This window comes from Urocitellus parryii, chromosome 10 (assembly GCF_045843805.1).
Source record: "Urocitellus parryii isolate mUroPar1 chromosome 10, mUroPar1.hap1, whole genome shotgun sequence".
Lineage (NCBI taxonomy): Eukaryota > Metazoa > Chordata > Mammalia > Rodentia > Sciuridae > Urocitellus > Urocitellus parryii.
The window spans coordinates 92,867,580-92,880,805 of NC_135540.1; positions in this window are offsets into that span (position 1 = coordinate 92,867,580).

Genomic DNA, 13,226 nt, shown 5'->3' on the forward strand with positions numbered 1-13,226 from the left:
TATCTCTTTGTAAAATTGATTTCATTTTTTTCACATTAATAAATTCAAACCAAAAATCAAAATAACACATGTATAGCACATTTTACCTGCTCAGGGAATATCATTTGATCACTTGGTTCTGAAAATATAACATACATATAAGAAGGAGAAAAGGGAAGTCTCCCACTATACTTTTCAAATGTGTAACCAGGAGAGAAAAAGAGAGTGTATACAAATGGTTTTTGAAGAACTTAAGCCAGAAGTCATCAGAGAGACTAATGGCATTTGAAAGAATGACATCAAACCTTGATTCTTGTAGTTTTACCCTAAGTTTCTTGTTTAAAACTACATCTCTACATACATTCTCTAAATAATCAGAAAATTGACTTGTAATTTCTCGTAATGTTAAATAATAATTTCAAATTTTTTGGCATCTCATAAACCAGTACAATGAGTTATTGAGTATAAAGATTCTCTATATCTTCTCTTGACAATGATTAAGGATAACTTTTATTTTTTTATATATAGAGAGAAAGAGAGATAATTTTTTAATATTTATTTTTTAGTTTTCAGTGGATACAACAGCTTTATTTTATTTTTATATGGTGCTGAGGATCGACCCCAGAGCCCCGTGCATGCCAGGCAAGCGTGCTACCACTTGAGCCACATCCCCAGCCCCAATAACTTTCAAATTTAAGGGCAAATGATTTGTCAACCATCCACAAAAATGGAACCTGAAGTTTTCAAAATATTCACCTCATGCCTTCTCTGAGTGAGATCCTCCAGTATTGTCCTTACGTTGACCCAATGGCTGTATTCCACTGTATTCCATTGGCTACACCAGCACCTTTCCTCAACTTCCAAATCTAAAGTGACTACTCAGCTGTAGTAGACCTTCAGTCATTTTCATAGACATCCTGGTGAAATGCAAGGCTTCCTTGAATTCTCTCTGCTCTTGCAGGTATCCAACAAAAAAATCATTATTTAGTTAAACTATAACTTGTACACATCAAAGTAAATATAAAAGAACATTTAGAATATCTGGATGCGAAGTGGAAAATCAAAGGTTAGGTGCCTTCATGTTTGTGTATGTTAAAAGAATTTCATAATTATAAATGCTTCCTGCAGTTAAGTATTGATGATCCTGAATGTGCAATCACTGATCTTATGTTAAGGGTTTTAGAATAGTATGCAGAATAGTTGCAATTGAGGAAACTTGTTCCAAGAATTCCTTTACTGGCGCTAAAGTAAATACAGAATTGAATATTGAATCAACATTTCTTAGGTATCATAATTTAACAGGTTTTTTTCAGTAAAATTATTGTTTATGTATAATTCACATAGGATAAAACTCACCATTTTAAGCAGACATTTTAATTGTTCAATCTCAGATTAGAATCTCAAAATTGTATACCTCAGTGAATATTCAATGTTGAAGCATTTTAGCAATTAAAATTCTCCAGGTACCTGTAACCATTCTACATCCCTCATTCCTAGGTAACATCTAATCCCTTTCCTCTCTATTTAAGATATGCTTATGTCCCCATGGGGCATTTCAAACCATTATTATATAATATATGGTTTTAGTGATTGATTTTAATACTTTCAAATAGTTGTTATGACTTTTGGTGACTGATATCAATACTTACAATAATGTCTTAAAGGTTCATCCATGTTGTAGCATGTGTGAGGACTTCATTCCTTTTCATGCTGTGACAGGGCATGACTTATGTCACTGAGCTGAAGCAATAATGAAAGTTGTATCTCATGTTGATTTTTGTGATCATGTGATCATGCCAGAATGATGTTAGACATGTTCTTCACAGTAGCTGGCACAAGTTTATTGAAGGGACTTGAAAAGGGAAAAGGGAATAATCTCAAGGGAGTGAGTCCTCTCAGGAGGACAGTATGCCCTTCTTGCCCTACAAGTTTTGGGGTGTCCCAGGGAAATTTCCCTAAGGGTCTGCACAAGTCTGCCTCTTGGCTTTTGAAAGACAGCAGGATTCCATTCAAATTTAAGTACCACTATGCATGGTAACTTCCAGGGCAATTCTAGGTCACTTTGGACCATGCTGACTTATTCTAATTGTAACCTATTTCTAAAAAAAAAAAATTAAGGTTATAGGTATTAACTTTGTCTCCCTAGGTTTTGTAAGCAGGTTTTATAAGGGTCATAAAATTCCACTTCTCTCTCCTCACAGGGCAACTTGTATTCTTATTGGCATTTGAGACCTGCATATCTCTGGCAGATGACAACTTCTTTGCTAGGAAATGTAATGTATTATTCTGATTTAAATCTGTAAGTGTTTCAGCATTTTTTCTCTTTATAAAATAAAATAAAATAAAGCATGTGGAACCAGCCCCATGGCCCCACTTTATAGAATTATTACCTTAACCTCATTTTTAAAATATGTGTGTTCCTTATCAAATGCCACAGTCTGGCTGGGCACAAGATCATGAGCCACTCACAGCTTTGTAGATTCAAACAGCAATTCTTTATTCCCGAACTCACACCGGCCCTCTACAAACACGTTCTGGGGAAATTCAGGTTCTGCCCACAAAATTCAGGTACTCCACAGGCTTTGAATCCCCCAAATTTTCTGAATTCCAGGAGAACTCAATGGGAACTCAGGCAGCAGGATATGCCCTATTCCCAGCAGGAATAACCTTAAACCTGGAACCGCCCTAAACCCAGATTGTTCTAAACCGGGAACGCCCTAAACCCAAGGAGCACAATACTCCCTAAAACCTGCAGGATACACCCTAAACCTGGATCTGCCCTAATCCAGTAGGATCCTCCCTAAACCCGGATCCACCCTGGTCCTTGAGCAGGGTCACCTTTCTCAAACATACATGCAATGTCACAGTGAATGTCCATGGCAAGTCCATTTCCACGAGTCCTTCCTCCAAGCAACATGGGGTACACTGGCAAGGAAATTTTGATGCGTCATTCCTACTTGGCAATGGCCCTCAGCAATCAAAGCCAAATCACAATTCATAGTATAAAATGATCACATTTATTTGCTCAATCCTAAATTTTTGCACTTCTTTTCCCAACCTTTGGATATTATGAATGATCTCATTTATTAATATTTATGTACTAATTTTATTTGGGTATGTTTTTATTTCTATTTGGTATATAAGCTAAAGTAAAATTGCGGGGGGTGTATGAAAACTCTATGTTTAACCTTTGAGAGACTGGATAACTCTTAACTCTAGTGACTGAATAAATTTCCATTCTAACAATCATTGCATAGGTATTTTTTTAAAGAGAGAGAGAGAGACAGACAGACAGACAGACAATTTTTAATATTTATTTTTTAGTTCTCTGCGGACACAACATCTTTGTTTGTATGTGGTGCTGAGGATTGAACCTGGGCCGCAAACATGCCAGGCGAGCACACTACTGCTTAAGCCACATCCCCAGCCCTGCATAGGTATTTTTATAACTTATATCATTGCCAACACTTTATTATTAATTTTTTTATAACTATGTTATTGGTCATGTGGTGAGATAACTTACCTCAATATGGTTATGTTGTGAATTTCCTTTTAATACCTATAATATTATTTTCCAGGTTTCTATTGGCCATTTGCATATTTTTCTTGGAGTCACTATATTCATATTTGTTGAACATTTTTTGATTTGGTGATGTGTTTATTATTGAGTTGCTAACTTTCTTTAAATATTCTTGATGAAAATCCATTTTCAGATGTATGATTTGCCAATATAAGACATTTTCCATTCATTTTATTGATAGTGACCTTTCATGTAGAAATTATTTAAGCTTGATGAAGTCCAATGTTTCCATTCAATTTTTTTGTGTGTATTTATTTGTACCACATCTAAGAAACTATTACCATCTTCAAACTCATAATTATTTATACTTTTTTACCTACTCAGCTTATATACTTCAAGTCCTCTTATGTAAATTTCTGAACTATTTTAATTAATATTTTTACATGGTACATATCGAGGGAACCATTTTATTTATTTACTTTTTTTGCATGTGGATCATCTGTTTTTCCAGGCACATTTCTTCTATAATGAGATTGTTGTTTTCCTACTGCTTGTTTTGTCAATCTTACTAGAAATCAATTAATCAAAATTTGTGTGTTTTTCAGGTTCTAAAATCTATTGCAAACATCCATACTATACCTCTTTTCTTAAACTGCACTCCCTTGATTTGTGTAGGTTTGTAGTTCACTTTGAAATATGAAAGGGTCAGTCTTTTGTTTTTATTCTTTCTCACAATTGTTCTAAATTTTTAGGATTAGTTCTCAATTTGTGCCAAAATTCTCCTTGAATTTTGATAAAGGTTGTTTAATCTTTATATCAATTTGCATGATATGACTGTTGCAACAAAATTAAACACTTCAGTACATGTGTTTCCATTTATTTAGATCTCCCTAAATAATATATTTTTGCACAATCTATTGTTGCAATCAGAGTATAAGTTTTGCACTAATTTTGCTAAATTACTTCTTGATATTTTATTCCTTTCAATTATATTTTAAAAGAAATTATTGTATAGAATGCATTTGAAATGATCCATTGCAAATAGGTTAAAATATAACTGCGTCTGGAGCAGTGAATGCATTACAGGTTTATTTGAACCATCCCAAAGCAGAGGCACTGCCCTTCTGAGAACTCTTGGAGGAAACATGTGGATTAAGACTTCTGAGTCACTAGTGATGCCCTGCTCAAAGGGGACTCTGTGCCACTCACAGATATTATTTCCTGGCCTTGAGTTCAAAAGCTAGCTGTCCAGAGGTAGAAAAGATATGGGTGCCAGCTGATAAGCTTTAATTGGGTTGTTATTGGTCACAACTGTGTTCCTGTTTATCTGGATGAAGGTTTCTCACAGTAAATCCTTTTGATATTTAAAGCTCTGTAATACATATGTGCAGCCATCTTATGGCCAGTCTCTCTCCTACCAGGAATTTGGTTGGTCTGAATCCCACATTGTCTATGTTTTGTGTTTTTTTGACTGTCTCATTTGAAATCCTCTTACTACCAAATCATGGGCCATGTTAGTTGGCACCTTCAACAGGGACCTGAACTCTCTGGGAACTCGCAATTTTAATGTGAGTAGGGCACTCCTCAAAAAGAGATAAGGGTAGGTTGAAGGAAGGAGAGGAGTGAGTTTTTATATAGCTCAGTGTAAATATATGGGAAATTCTAACTTGAAAGAAAGGCAAGTTTGTGTCACAATACTTAAAACTGCTAAAATCACAAGGGAGCTCTATAAAGAAGGTGCAGCTGGCAAAGTTTTAAAATTTGTCATTGACACCGCCCAGGGTTTCTGGAGGAGAAAACCATGATTTAAAAATCTGGGAGAGCCTTGGTAAGGAGGTGTTATGTGTGTGGATAAACCTTCAGAAGAATTTTCCATGTAAATCTTTACTTTATGGTCCTTGATATGAGATTGTCTCCATCTATCTCAGGAAAGCGAAAGATGGTCAGTTTCTGACCTGACTTCTGGCTTTAAGAATGCAGAGTTAATGGTTACAAGCAGTTAACAAAATATCCTCAGCCAACTGGACCTCCAATTCTTTTGCCAGATCCTTTGTCTTCATGGGAAGAGAAAGAGGGAGTGAAGTACCTTGATTTGAACAGAAGCATTCTGGATGAGGGGGAAAGGATTTTGAATTGGATTTTAAAGAGGACTCTTAGGATGAACTTGAAGAGGAAAGGGATTTATTCCATAATTGTGTGAGGCCATCCTCGAACATGATTTGAGTTACCTCCCTGGCTGGGTGAGAGGCACTTTTTAGCACACAACCTGTGCTAAAAAGCCTTTCCTACCCTTTCCCAGGTCCAAGGGCTTGTCCATGCAGAGGCGTGTCTGGCCGCTGACCTGAAGACCCAATCACAGTCCCTGACCTTGGGATGCTGTCCCCATTAACCTTCATTGGATGGGATTTTCGCTTGAATTTTTTGTTCCCCAATAAATTTTCACTCCCTGATGTGTTCTCACTCTCTTGCTACTCTCTTTTGTAAACCTTACCACCACATTAGGTGGCTGGAGGCGGGAGCTAGGAGAAACCCTCTGGGAACTGTGTTAAAGGTAATGAGAGTCTTGTCTCTTTAATTTGAAACTCATTAGCAATTTCTTATGAACTGAACCTTCTTTCATGAAGCTCTCACTGGTCTCCTGGCAGAAGTGGCGCCCAGGAGTGGGGGCATAATAAATTGATTAGGTTGAGTTAGGGAGCACGCTATAGAAATAAGAAATTGGTGACATTTTTAGGGTCACAGAAGTACCAGGCAGTTTTTGAAGCAAAAAGACTTTAAACTATTAATAATGGGAAATTCAACTTCTACTGATAAGTACATGTATTTGAATATTTTAGAGACAATAATTAATCAGAAGTGAAACAAATTAAAAAGACTCAGTTGCTACAATTCTTAAAGGTTGTAAGGGAATGTTGCCCTTGGTTTTGTGACCAAGATTCACCAAATTTACATACTTGGGACAAATTAGGAAGGAAATTACATAAAATCTGCCTTTCTACTGAATTACCTGGAAATTTTGAGAATATACAAAAGGTTTGAACTGCATTAGAGATTTGTCTTTTTGATTACAAAAATTGTCTTTTTGATTAAAAAAAATTGTCTTTTTGATTCCATGGCCCCTGGAAGATCTATTATAAGGTATTCAGAGAGCTATTAAGTCTATTCAAATGGAAAAATTGCCTGAGACTAAGGAAATCCCCTTTTCTGTAAGCCAGCTAAAAAGAAAACACCTCTGATCAAAACCTAAAGTAAAAAAATTAACCTTGCCTTAGCTGAGCCAGAGTAGTATAGAGGAAAATCAGAGAGGGGAAACCTCCTTGGGGGATAGAAGGTCCTCCTCCCATAGAGGAAAGTCTGGAAGAGATTCTTAAAGAGATAGAAAGTCCTTCTCTCCTATGTGGCTTACAAGCCCAAATTCAAGATGGCAGCAGCGGAGAATTTATGGAGGAGTCGCAGTCTAAGGGACAGGAATCGGACAAGGAAATCCAGGATTTATGGGGAAATTTCAACAGGCTGTGTTTAACAGCACCAGCCCAGGCTATTTGAATTCTGCCATTTTTTATTGACAAATTTTAATAGACACTCTGAGATAGTAAGGACTTTTCTTACTCCATTCCAGCGGGAAATTAGGAAGGTCAATCAATTTGACGTCATTGTCATTGATCATGGGGAACCGCCATTTTTACTGGAACAAAAATCAGTTTCTTTATGATCCTCAATGACAATTGAATTAAATCCGAATTAGGGCCCCAACAAATCCCTACTGGGATTTTTGGGCCACTCCCTAGAGAAATTATAGGGTTAATTTGAGGACCTAACAGTTTAAAAGGGGCCATCGAGGTAATACCTGGAGTAATAAATTCTTATTTTAAATTTTATTTTAAAATTCTTACTTTAAAGGAGAAATGTTACTGTAAGCTTAAATTATGCCCTTCGGCTTACTCCAAAAGATACATTTGCTCAATTAATTTTATTTTCCTGTAATTCTGTAATTCGGTTGAGCACCCACAAGTAAATTCAGTTTCCAATCCACCAGAGTGTACTGGTCTCAATTACTGCGGCAGAAGTGCCCCCTACTGGAACTTAAAATTAATCATAAAAAATTTAAAGGAATTATAGACATAAGAGCTGGCATGTTTTTTTCCAGTCATCTTTGGCCTAGAAATTGGCCCTTACATGTAGTACCAGCTAACCTAGAGGGAATTGGACAAATCTCACAGCCTGCTCAAAGTGCAAATTATCTCTGTTAAGAGGATACTGATGGGAACAGTGGAGTTTTTAAACCTTATGTGTTAGAGTCCTTACCAGCAAACCTATGGGGAAGAAATATTTTAACATAAATGGAATTGTTATTAATAATTCCAAATTCTATAAGATGAATTGAGAAAATTAATCAAGGGCTTCTTCCTGGAGATATTGAGGGAACTTATCAAGGAGAGGGTCTGCTTACAAACCAGTCTCCTCGACAGAGATTAGTAAATACTCCAAATCAAAATTTTTACTAGGGGCCCTGAGTGTCTCCCCAATCCAAAAGATAGCAGAAAAGATCACCTGGCTCACAGAAGAGCCTAGATGGATTTCTCAGTGGCCCATCTCAGGGGAAAAACTTAAGATAATTCATAGGTTAGTTGAGGAACTACTTCAGGCTGGTCATATAGAACCAACACTTAGTCCTTGGATCACTCCCATTTTTATTATTAAGAAAAAGTCAGGTAACTGGAGGTTACTACAAGATTTAAGGGCAATAAATCATGTGATTCAGCCTATGGGATTATTACAGTCAGGACTTCCTTCCCTCACAGCCATCCCTTTAAACTATAGCTTGATGGTAATAGATCTAAAATCTTGTTTTTTTTCTCAATAAGGCTGCATCCTGAAGATTGAGATTTGCTTTCATTGTCCCAGCAATTAATTTTAAAGAACCTGTTAAAAGATATTGCTGGAAGGTCCTGCCTCAAGAGATGCATAACAGTCCTACCTTATGTCAAAAATTTGTGGGTCAAGGCATAACTCCTATAAGGAATAACTTTCCTGATGAATATATTATTCTTTTTATAGATGATATATTATTGGCTCATGCTAGTCCAGAAGTACTATCAGAAATTTTTACTCAATTAGAGGCTTCACTTACAGCAATGAGTTTATGCATTGCTCCTCAAAAAATACAAAAGATGTGTCCCTTTCTATATTTAGGTCAGATAATTCCAGTACGTACAATTCGTCCTCAAAGTCTACAGATAAAAGTTAAGGAGTTACATACCCTTAATGACTTTCAAAAATTATTAGGAGATAGCAATTGACTGAGGCCATCCTTAAAACTGACTACTTCTGATTTAAGTTCTTTATTTCAGATATTGTAAGGAGATCCTTCCCCAACCTCTCCATGTCAGTTGAAAATAGAGGCTAGGACAGCTTTAAAAGAGGTTAAAAGTGCAATTAAAAATGCACAGCTTACTAGAGTTAATCCTAAAGAACTAGTGTATTTATTAATATTTCCAACTGTGCATACCCCAATGGGAGCCATATGGCAAAGATTGGGAGTTATTAAGTGGATTTATTTAGCCCACTCTCCCGAAAAGATGTTCATTCCTTTTCATGACTCTATTGCTCAATTAGTAATTAAAGGTAAGACAAGAGTTTTACAATTAATTGGCTCTGAACCTAATATTATAATTATTCCATTTTCTGTTCATCAAAATAATTGGCTTTTTCAAGCTTCTAGTTTATAGTAGATAGCATTTGCTGATTTTCATGGTCAGATAGGTAGTCATTACACTCGTGATAAAATTATTCAATTTGCATCAATAACACCGCGTCTTTTTCCAAAGATTGTACGTGTCCAGCCCATAGATGGAGCACTATCAGTGTTCGCTGATGGTTCAAGCTCAGGTAAAGCAAGTTTTTATAACCGTGTTCACACAGAGGTAATACAACCTCATACACTTCAGCCCAAAGAGCAGAGTTACAAGCTCTCATCTGTGCTTTAAATTACTTTACAAATGAGCCTATTAATATTTATTCTGACAGCTTATATATAGTCGAAGTTTCCAAAAATATTGAAACTTCAGTTATTAGATATACCTCCTCACAAGAGCTATTTAAATTATTTCATAATCTACAAAAGGCGGAGCAAATGCGAAAATACCCATGTTTCATAGGACACATAGGAGCTCACAAAAATCTTCCAGGACCTTTAACTTCAGATAATGACAGGATGTCAACAGATGTCTCCATATGATTGTGCACAATCTTCACATTCCTTGCATCATCAAAATGCTTCTAGCTTATGTAAAAAATTTAATATTACCAGAAAACAAGCTCATCAAATTGTAAGACACTGCCCTAAGTGTGTTATTCATACTCCATCTCTGCCATCAGGGGTAAATTCCTGTGGATTAAAACCAAATCAAATATGACAAATGGATGTAACTCATATTCCTCAATTTGCTAAACAATGTTATGTATATGTGATAGTTGATGCACACTCCAGACTTATTTTTGCCACAGCACTTACAAAAAAAAAAAAAAAACAAATCAACATGTAATTTCTCATTGCCTAGCAGCCTTTACTGTGTTAGGATGCCCTTGGCAGATAATGCACCAGCTTATGTAAGCTCTTCTTTTTAACAATTTTGCCCATAGTTTCGAATTAACCCTAAAACAGGAATTCCTTATAACCCCCAAGGCCAAGCCATTGTGGAAAGAGCTCATTTATCTATTAAGCAGCAATTACAAAAATTAAAAGGGGGGAATAGGTTTATGACTCCCCAAAATAGCCTCAACCATGCCTTGTTTGTTTTAAATTTTCTAAATTGTGATGCAGAAGGTCACACTGCAGCTGAGAGACATATGTCTTCCACAACAACAGGCCCTTTAGGCAGAGTTTTGTAGAAAGATTTACAGACTGGTCAATGGAAAGGCCCAGATCCAGTGATTATGTGGGGCAGAGGTCATGCTTATACTTTTCCAGAAGGTGCTTTCCATCCTATCTGGGTGCCTGAACGGGCAATCAAGAACTGAGATTCAAGTGACTGAAGATCGACTCGGAAAAGCCCCCATTCAAAAGGAAGAGATATCGAAGAAGGATGAAGAGGAAACAACATGACCCAGCTGAAAAGCTGATATCATGGGAAGACGTGAAGAAGCTGACAATACAAGCTTCGTGAATAATTCGACTGCTAGGAAGAAATAAGACTCCATTGATGATGGTAGCTACAGTGATTGCCCTGCTGGGCTGTCAGGTAAAAGGGACTCAAGCAGACACTTACTAAAAATATTTCCCAGATCCACCCCTGATATATCCAGCTGTGTGGACTGGAAAATCTATTCTAGTGTTTACTAATGACTCATTCATGATGGGAGGATTTACAGATACTCATATTATTCCCAATCATGTGACTAGATTTTATTATTCTGGCTACAGTGTCCAATTACATTTGTGTTGGTCCCATGATACACATGCTAGCTGTCTGAGAGTATAATTTGAGGAAAAGACAGCAGTTGGGAGACCTAGACTGACTAATCATACTCTTTATGGAGACTTAAAACCTTATACTAGATCAGTGATTAAAACGGGACTTTCCCATAACAAACCAGTCATTTCTACAAAACCTCCACAAATACCTCACTGCCCCAATACTTCTACAATTGAGATTGACACTTTTCCTAGATGGATAGATTATGTAAATACTTTTTCTGTACAACATAAGGTGTCTAAAGATAGTGGGTATATTTTAGACTGGCCTCCAAAAATTGATGAAAGAATTACGAAAAAATTCTGCTATGATACCTGCAGTATTTGTTAGTAATATTTTGACTTACAGTGAGGATGGTATTCAAAAAGATGTTTGGCACTAAATTGCTGCCTCACAATTCTTACATTTTTCAGAAAAGCCTTTATCAAAATTTGTTGGCAAGAGCTGTAAGGAGGGATCTTGCTATGGCTTATGACCCTGTGTCCAATCTCCTTATGTTTTAATTATTGGAAATGTAAAAGTTAAATGGATAGATGACAGATATGTTGTAACATGTAACAAATGTAAGCTAACCAATTGTATTACTATATATAACAGAGGAAACGGAGTGCTGATACTTCATCAGCCCTCTTTTGTTTTATTGCCTGATAATATTTCAGAGCCATGGTATGCTAATGCTGGTGTTCAAGTCTTACAGCAAATTAATACCCAGCTAGTTAGACCTAGACTTGCTATTGGAATTATAATTATTGGAGTTTTGGCCTTGGTTTCTTTCATTGCATCCACTGTCACAGCCTCAATAACTTTATCACAAAATATCCAACATGCAAAATTTCTTAATAATTTTGTCTAAAATACTTCCAAGGCTCTGTGCAATCACGTAAATATTGATGAAAGGATTGAGACTAAGTTAAATGCCTTAGAGGTGGCTATTATAAATATAGGTAATGAACTTTTGGCTTTAAAGTTTAAGGAAAGGCTTAAATGCCACGCAAATTATAAATATGTGTGTGTTACAGCTTCCAAGTACAATGCTTCTCTCTGGGATTGGGAAAAGGTTAAAAAACATGTGTTGGGTATTTGGCAAAATAATAATAATAATTTGGATCTTTTGGAACTCTATCACCATATCCAAGATATTAAAAATAATAGAGCTGATTTTTTGGATCCTTCTTCTGTAGCTAATCAAACATTGAAGGAATTAAATGGATTTAACCCTGGAAATATTCTTAAACACTTGGGCTGGTAAATTATTGGATTGTTCTCTTTGCTGTTATTTCTTTTTTGTGTTGTAATTATAGGATGGCGAGTCTTCAGAGCGAGAGTACAAAAACTCGAGAGAGTAAATCATCACCTGCTTTTCAAAAGAAAAAAGGGGGAATATGTGGGAGGCCATCCTTCCATGTGACTTGCATTACCTCCCTTCTGGGTGAGAGGTGCTTAAACACAGCCTTTGTTAAAAAGCCTTCCCCACCCTTTCCCAGGTCCAAGGGCTTGTCTGTACAGAGGCATGCCTGGCCACTGACCTGAAGACCCAATCGCCGCCCCTGACCTTGGGATGCTGCCCCCATTAACCTTCATTGGATTGGATTTTCCCTTGAATTTTTTGTTCCCCAATAAAAACTCACTCCCTGGTGTGCTCTCACTCTCTCACTAGTCTCTTCCATAAATCTCACCACCGCATTAGGTGGCTGGAGGCGGGAGCTAGGAGAAGCCGTCTTGGAGCTGTGTTAAAGGTATTGAGAGTCTGTCTCTTTAATTTAAAACCCACTAGCAATTTCTTATGAACCAAACCTTCTTTCATGAAGCTTGCAATGGTCACATGGCAGACATAATCTTTCAAATTTAAATATGACTGTTTCTTCCTCTGTATCCCAACCCATGCCTCAAGCTAAGTAAAATTCAGTGTATCTAAATTTGTAAAATTATCACCACTTCAACAGGGTCTCCAGGCTCTGAGAGCTGCTGGAAAGGACATTGGAGGCTTTTGGTTATATTTGATTTTTGAACAAGCTGATCCAAATAATCCTGAATTGCTATTTAGATCATGTGAGCATATTCTTATTAATGCTCTTAAAGAATTTAAGTCTGCCTGCTCTATGTATGGGCTCATGGCTTCCTTTGTTCAGAGTTTATTAGAAAATCTTACTAATAAAGATTTTCTGCCTAATGATTGGATTATTCTTGCTAAAGCTTGTCTCCCAGGTGGTGATTATTTATTGTGGGAATCTAATTGATGGAGTTTAGGGCAG